Source organism: Schistocerca americana, chromosome X, assembly GCF_021461395.2.
Source record: "Schistocerca americana isolate TAMUIC-IGC-003095 chromosome X, iqSchAmer2.1, whole genome shotgun sequence".
NCBI classification, from domain to species: Eukaryota; Metazoa; Arthropoda; class Insecta; order Orthoptera; family Acrididae; genus Schistocerca; species Schistocerca americana.
This window is the reverse complement of record NC_060130.1, coordinates 607,544,530-607,552,946: the sequence shown is the minus strand read 5'-3', so window position 1 is coordinate 607,552,946 and position 8,417 is coordinate 607,544,530. Positions and strand designations below refer to the sequence as shown.

The following is an 8,417-nucleotide window of genomic DNA, read 5'->3' as shown; positions in this document are numbered from 1 at the left end:
CCACAAATAGTGAATCATATCAAAAATATTTCTACACATGATGATGGCACGCAGAAGGATGAGCAGTTTTTTTGGGGTGTTGATAGTCGTAACCTTTTTATCCAACGAAACATTGAAGCAGCTACATCTATGTACGTGGGGGCAAAGTAGACGGTGATCCAGAGCGCTTGAAAAGATGTGTATAGTGATGTAAAGTTTTTTTATGTTTGTGTCATAGCAATTTTACAAAACTTTAGATGATAATTAACCGAAACCCTCAGCTGGCGACAGGTGTTGTTGACATACCTTGATGGGGGCAGCTGAAAATGTGTGTCCCGACCGGGACTCGAACCCGGGATCTCCTGCTTACATGGCAGACGCTCTAGCCATCTGAGCCACCGAGGACACAGATGAATAGCGCGACTGCAGGGACTTATCCCTTACACGCTTACCGTGAGACCCACATTCCAAATTGTCCACAATCTATATACGTAATGTTCGTAATAGATAGTGGACAGTTGGGAATGTGGGTCTCACGGGAAGCGTGCAAGGGATAAGTTCCTGCAGTCGCGCTACTCATCTGTGTCCTCGGTGGCTCAGATGGATGGAAGTCAGCCGGCAGCAGCCGTGGCGGTCGGACGCAGGTTGTTTACGCTCTCGCCTGTGGCGGTCGCCTGCTGTTTGGCAAGTGTGCGCTTTTCTGCGTTGTTGTAGTGTGGAGTGATGAATTGCAAACGATTATAATGGATCAACTAATACGGAAAGATACATTGAAACTGAGCTTTGACCCGATTTATGCACGAACCAAGTAATTTGAAGTTGAGCTATTTATTAGAGACGTTATGAAAACCACTATTGATGATATGGTTGGCATTCACTTATCGATTGTCAGCAGTATTGTTGAGACCCGAAAAAAAGGTAGTTCAATCGTGTGGAGGAGTTTTGAAGTTCAAGCATTCTGACGGCAATGTTGGTGAATTCGGAGTTTCGCTTGCTGTTCTCGGAGTGAGAAGTATTCGAATATTTGAATTACCCTTTGAAATATCCGCTGATCAAATTAATGCCAAATTGAGGGAATATGGAACGGTCATCAGGAATATGGCAGAAAAGTGGTCGAATATGTACATTTTCCCGGTGTTAAACGGCGTCCGGCTGGTGAAGATTGACATGTTGAAGCACATTCCATCCTACATCACCGTGTGTGGATACAGGGTCATAGTGATTTATGATGGACAACCGAGAACTTGCGCGGGATGTGGTTCCACAGAACATATCCGTGCTCAATGTGTGCAACGGCGAATGGCGCAAATACCGACTGGTGAGCGTGAGCAGCAGGGCCCGACGTCTACGTTGCCTACATCCTACGTCGCCGCAGCCCCCGGGCTAACGTTACCTCTGAACCACGTTTAGACGTTCCACCGGAGGAATTGCGTGACACGCAGGAAGAAGTCACGCCGATGGAAACGAACGTCGTACAGAATGTTCTTACTTAATACATACGGAAGACGGAGGGAAATACTCACTCGGAGCAGGGGCAACATCAAGACACCGAAAGCATTCCGGCAGGCCTACCGGTTCGAGAAGACAAGTCCGACATGGACCAGGTGGATTCGAAAGAGATGGCTGGCCACCAGCCCCCGCGATCTCCCAAATCACAGAAGAAACGCCGGTTGGCACATCAAGGGGCAGAAGAAGAAGCGCCAATATTGCGCGAAAAAAGCAAACCACGTACGACAGAAACTGACTGAAGTGACGGTACCACCTTCGTCGACAACCAGCAAAACGACAAAAAAGTCCCGGACGAACGAATCAGACACTGATCACGGAGGATTACCCTCGGGAGACATTGCGATGACAGATAGAATGGGTCAGAACCCTGTGCCTGAATGTTCGAAGCTATCGGATCGCGATATGCAAGCAGACAAGTTCTTGTGTGATTGGTCGGATGACGTTGAGGAAGGTGGTCGGGAAGAAGAGTTAGTAAAGGATCGGCGACATATAGATGGTCCGTCATCAGCAGCTCGAGAGGATGTGTCCCACCAGCAACAAACGGCTACCGCCGGCATCGGCGCAGTGGCTGATGACGCGGACTTCTTTTAGATGATGTTCGCCATTAACTTCAAACAGTAGGCCTATTGTCACCTAGACCTCTGTTCTCATGATGTCCTTGTAAGCTTACCGAATTACTACATTGAACATCAATAAGATCAGAAGCCCACTAAACATAAAAAATCTTCAAGATTTTCTCTATGCTGCTGATATTGATCTCTTCATGCTGCAGGAAGTGACCAATATTAACCTTGGCCGTATCACAGGTTACAATGCCATCGTTAATCCCGGTAATGAGAATGATCTATGGACCACGATCATGGCAAAGGAAGGGATAGTGATGGCAAATCTCGAACGCCTGGCGAGTAGCAGAGGTATAGCAACTACTATCAACAATACCAGATTTATCAATCTCTACGCCCCTTCCGGTTCGGGGAGACGACGACAGAGAGCTGAGTTTTTTAAAGATGGCATTGTGCCACATTTTACACCACCTTCAGAACAACTTATATTCGCTGGTGACTTTAACTGTGTAATCAGTCCCAAAGACCAGACACCAAATTTCAATCCGTCCGCCGAGCTTCGGACTCTCATTGAAGAGTTAAATTTAAGAGACACATGGGAGCTTAGACAAGGCGACATGCCCGGATTCACATTCGTTAATGGCCACTCAGCTAGCCGTATCGATAGAATCTACGCATCATCAAATATGAAGGAACATGTTTTGCAGGCAGAGCTATGGCCGACTGCATTTATAGATCATGTGGCATATATATATGTACCGTAAATTTAGCCAAACAAGGAACGTACAGGGCAAGGGGACCCTGGAAACTAAATGTAGCGCATTTAACAGACCCGGGGAGTCATACAGTCCTCCGAAACACGTGGGCAGAATGTGGAAGAAAGTTTCCCACGTACGATTCAGCCATTACGTGGTGGGTAAAATGTGCGAAACCCGCCCTTAACAAAAGCGATGAAGAATTATTCCAGAGATAGATGTGCCTGGCAGAAACAAACCATGGAATTTTACTTTCAGTGTTTGAGAGATTTATACCGAGAAGATGCAAAAGTAATAGCAAATCGTAAGCATATTAAAAGAATACAGGCTACGATTTTAACCCTCAACCGCAAGCAATTAGAAGGCTGTAAAGTAAGGACACGTCTGCAAAACGCCGTACAGGACGAAAAGACATCAATGTATCATGTTATTCGCGAACAGACAAGGGGGGACAGAAAGATATTGACAGAACTCAACACTGCAGATGGTCGACTCTTAAACCAACAGCGCGAGATACGAGAAGAGCTTTATAAACATTTCGCAGCACTGTTAACGGAAAACCCAGTGGATATAGCAGCGCAGCCCTTGAGCACGGGAGAAGCAGACGGCCTCGCTGCAGTGATAACTGAAGACGAAGTAACAGACGCCATTCGAGGGAGCCCAAAGAATAAATCGCCTGGCTCCGATGGATTCCCGGCTGAGTTTTATCAAACCTTTCATCACCATTTAGTTCCAAAGATGGCCTTGGTCTGTAATGACATCCTCAATGCTGGAAATGATATCTTAAGAGAATACTGTGAAGGCATAGTGGTATTGATACCCAAAACCTCAGGGGGCAAGACAGTCGACAATTGCCGACCGATTACATTACTTAATACTGATAAGATTTTCGCGCTTGTCATGATGCAGCGATTCAGTACGGTCATAAGTACTGTCGCGGGGGCCTAACAAACGAGCGTTGGGAAGACTAGAAACATACAGCAGACGTTAAGCGAATATAGAGATATCATAGCTACAGCCGCTGCTTGCGACATTCGATGCGCTTTAGTCTCCCTAGATTTTGAGAAAGCATTCGATAAAGTCAATCACTCATATCTTCTACGCACGATGGCAGCAATGAATTTTCAAATGGTTCAAATGGCTCTGAGCACTATGGGACTCAACTGCTGAGGTCATTAGTCCCCTAGAACTTAGAACTAGTTAAACCTAACTAACCTAAGGACATCACAAACATCTATGCCCGAAGCAGGATTCGAACCTGCGACCGTAGCAGTCTTGCGGTTCCTGACTGCAGCACCTTTAACCGCACGGCCACTTCGGCCGGCAATGAATTTTCCACGGAAAGTTATTGACACTGTTACACTACTGCTGACCAACGGTACATCCAAGATCTGTCTCAACGGACAACTAAGGAAACCAATTATCATCACTAGTTCGGTACGACAAGGTTGCCGCATGTCAATGGCTTTGTTTGCAGTTGCTCTCGAACCCTTGCTGTTCTCCCTGACGCAAGACCTTTCGGGATTACGCATCCATGGCCAGAAGATCGTTTGCCAGGCATTTGCGGATGACGTCAGTTTCGTGGTGACGAAAGATGAAGACTTAGAACGCGCGTTTCGGCTGATAACCACTTATGAAGCCGCATCAGGAGCAAAAGTAAACTTTAAAAAGTCTGTCATTATGAAACTTGGTAGGGGACGAAAACTTGGCAATAGCCGATCACTAAAAAGAATGGCAACATTTAAATGTCTCGCCATTGAATACACGCGCAACATCCGTTGCACGGCTGCTCTTAACTACAGACAATTATTAGCCCAAATTCGAGCCAGCATACGGCAACATCATTTGCGAAATCTCAACGCCATACAAAGAGTGCTTTTAGTCAATACTTACATCGTTTCTGAAGTGAATTATGTCGCGCAAATCCTACCACTACCAAAGGTCATAGCACAATGAATGCTTGCTGTTGTGTTGGCAAAAGAGCCAACACCGTGTTACTAGAGGAGGCCGAAATGCACGCGTTTTAGCTCACGCAGGCTGGCGTGAGGAGGGAAGGACTATACTGACGTGAGGTCTGGAACATGACAAGGAATTAGAATTCAGAAAGCGGACGTAATTAGTTTGATACTTTAATCCATTAATGATGAACGTCGCTCTTGACGGTACATGAGTCACAATATTATCTGTTCAGAAGACATAGTAACTGAATATGGCGCCTTGCTAGGTCGTAGCAAATGACGTAGCTGAAGGCTACGCTAAACTGTCGTCTCGGCAAATGAGAGCATATGTAGACAGTGAAACATCGCTAACAAAGTCGGCTGTCCAACTGGTGGCGAGTGCTAGGGAGTCTCTCTTGACTAGACCTGCCGTGTGGCGGCGCTCGGTCTGCAATCACTGATAGTGGCGACACGCGGGTCCGACGTATACTAACGGACCGCGGCCGATTTAAGGGCTACCACCTAGCAAGTGTGGTGTCTGGCGGTGACACTACACGTGCAGCGCTCGGACACTTTGTCAGTAGGGGACAAATTTTCAGTCCCATTTGAAACTTTGACGCTACCCTTGGGAAAGGGCGGCCTAAATTTGACTGACGTTTACCACAAAGCAAAAGCATTATATATCAGCATGTATAAACAATGGCAACGATCACCAATTTCATTAACAGCCCACCTTCTCAATGAAATTGCACCGGCCAGCATGAACCCTCCTGTAAACGTAAGTCACATCCCGACCGTACTTTGCCACTTAGTAACTTTTTCCTAGAATACAGTTACATTCAAAGCAACATACCTCAGAATGATAGCTACAGGCTCAAAGCTCTCTACAGCTGCCTGGCGGACAGTAAACGGCGAAACAGAATAGAAGTGAAGTATAAAGACTGCAACTGGGCAAAGATCTGGGAAAACATTCATGACGCACACTTACGATCACAGGTGCGGTCTACATGGTACATGGCGGTCAATAGGATCATACCGACAAATTCAAAGCTACACATGATTCACTTGTCAGACACTCCGAATTGTATTCACTATACTTTATTATATACCATCGAACATCGCTTTCTACGCGACAATGTGAAGGACATCTGGATTCTCATTACACGGAAGCTCGCAAGCGTGCTGCGTACTGCATCTAGAATGATTACTCCAACTGGACCCCTCACTCCTGATGCCGATCCATACCCCAACGCAAAACGACGAGCAGTTAGTTGGCTTCAAGGTCAGACGGTGTCCTATATATTATCGGCGCCAGGAAAAAAATAAAGAAGAATATTGGCTATACCTAATAACTCAACACATGAAACTTCAACGAATAGAAAAATATAGAGAAAAGTATGCTTCCTTTGTACTCCGAACGTAAACGTTGCAGTACGAAAATACTGCTGGGTGGCCCATTCAGAATTACGATAGCCGCAAACAGGATTCGGATTGCGAAGATAGAACGAACACGAATACGCAACGGACCAACCAGACAGTGGTGACACTTTGGGAGACGATGCCCCTGATGTCGCCAGCAATATGAGACTGTTCTATGAGAACGCAGTGGAATTTGGCAGATCTGATATTCAAATTATATTTATTCATTTATTATTTATCGAGGAAGATTATTTTATTTGCTAAGAAGACAGGTTTATGCTATTTTTGATTTTCCCATGTAAGAGGAAGAAAAGATTTGTTCATTCTTGCTGCATAAGAATCCAGAATCCTCAAGTTGATTTTCACACATTCAGTCTTCCCTGGAAAGTGATGTGCTTCTCCCCTTACCGCTAAATATTTCATTTGTTTAATTTCCCTCAACATATATAGTGGCTTCATCAAATAACCAAATGGATAATGAAGAGAATCCAACTGTTACATGGCTAATTTTTAATTTCCACAGAGAATTTTTAATGGCGGAGAAGCCGAGCCGATAAAGACAATTCTGGCGAGTGCGAGGACGGGCTAGAAGCGGTGGACGGAGGCCCGAAAAAAAGGGGTAAAAGAAAGATGGATAGAGCGTCTGCCATGTAAGCAGGAGATCCCGGGTTCCAGTCCCAGTCGGGGCACACATTTTCAGCTGTCCCCATCAAGGTATGTCAACAACACCTGTCGGCAGTTGAGGGTTTCAATTAATTATCATTTATTCTAGAGAAGCTGCACGGTCATCAATGGTATCTGTTCTTTCGAGAACAGTTACCATCTTCAAATATAAAACTGTTCAGAACCTTAGCTACATTATGAATCGAAGTCTGCTGCATAAAACATCTCTTGCCCAGCTGTGCTATGTTTACGTAACAATGACGGTGGAAATATGCAATCCTTGTCCCTGTTTTTACATATATTTTCATTTTAAATGTTTTATGTTTCGACTCCAGTTTGAAAAAAGCTTTGGTATACTTTGAAAAAAACTTCATTGTAGCATTTTTTAAATATTTCAGATTCGTTCTATTCGTAAAAATAACCGAAGATTCTAATCATAAACGGAGCGATTCGCCTTGTACCAAAAACTTTGTTTCATTTTCTGGAACCCTTAATGAAATGCAGTGAACGTGTCCACGTTAGGTGAGTTATCCTGTACATTACTGACAACCAGATTTCATACCATAAGCAAGCCAGTTCGAATGCTGGTGCTGTATGGATTCTGACTGTCAGTATTTGATCAGCAAGGGATGTGAGGTGGTGACGTACCGTCCCTGATCACCAGTCTTTGAGCCAATGCCTTGCTTTAAATTCCCAAACATTTCCCAGTGTCTCATGAGGTCAAGACATATGACATCGCTGATATTGATTCGTTTGTCTGATGGAGATGGTAAGCTTGGTGGACTCATTATTGCTAATGGAGAGGAACCGGCTATGGGCTCCCACAGGGTTTCACTTTCTCCCTTCTGAGAGACGGATGTGGAAGCCGACTTTCGTTACTGATTGATTCATACTAATGAATATTCATATATAAATAGTACGGATGATTTTTCTGTTTCCTTATGTCTGTGAAGAGAATACTCAACTTGAGAGTGTATATTTATTTCACGTATCGACTAGCTTCCTTCTACCCGTTGCCTCTAGTTCCACAGAGAACCTCTGGTTAACTAATTTATATGAGCTTGTGAGTCTGAGTCGACTGATGAGGGAAGCAAAGGTTTTCTTGTGTACTCTGTGCTGTAGTATTGATTCCGTTAGCTTTTTCCAGAGGAGTCTCCTAATTTACTTTATCAACGAATCAGAGGAATTCCCGCTTTCTGATACTGGTAGCTTTCTCTAGAACATTCAGGCGAGTTCTTTCTCGACGAATCAGAGCAGTTCCCATCCTATAGCAACCGGCGTTTTGAGCCATCCACCCCACACGGCTGAAAAAAAAAAAAAAAAAAAAAAAACCAGACGCTGAAATGGTAAGACCTGTTGTTCCTTCGGGACGTAGACTAACATGTCCATACTTCGATTAATGTGGACAAGTGCTATTTCAGTAAGAGAAATTCATTCCATTCAGTTTCTAAAATATTCGGGGGTGTTTTTATTTCTCTTCAGCGAATCGATTTACTCTGTTTTCGAGAGAAACATGTGGAAGAGCAACTCATTTCGTTCAAGATGAATGTGTCCACGTGCACTAAGCAGTGGTCTCTCATTTGAATAATTAT

At 44.5% G+C, this 8,417-nt stretch overlaps 1 non-coding gene across 1 annotated transcript; it reads right to left on the bottom strand.

The window, feature by feature from the left end:
• Positions 1-310: 310 nt before the first annotated feature.
• Positions 311-385, bottom strand: Trnat-ugu. Its single transcript has one exon. It is a non-coding gene; the product is annotated as a tRNA-Thr (tRNA).
• Between the last annotated feature and the right edge of the window lie 8,032 nt (positions 386-8,417).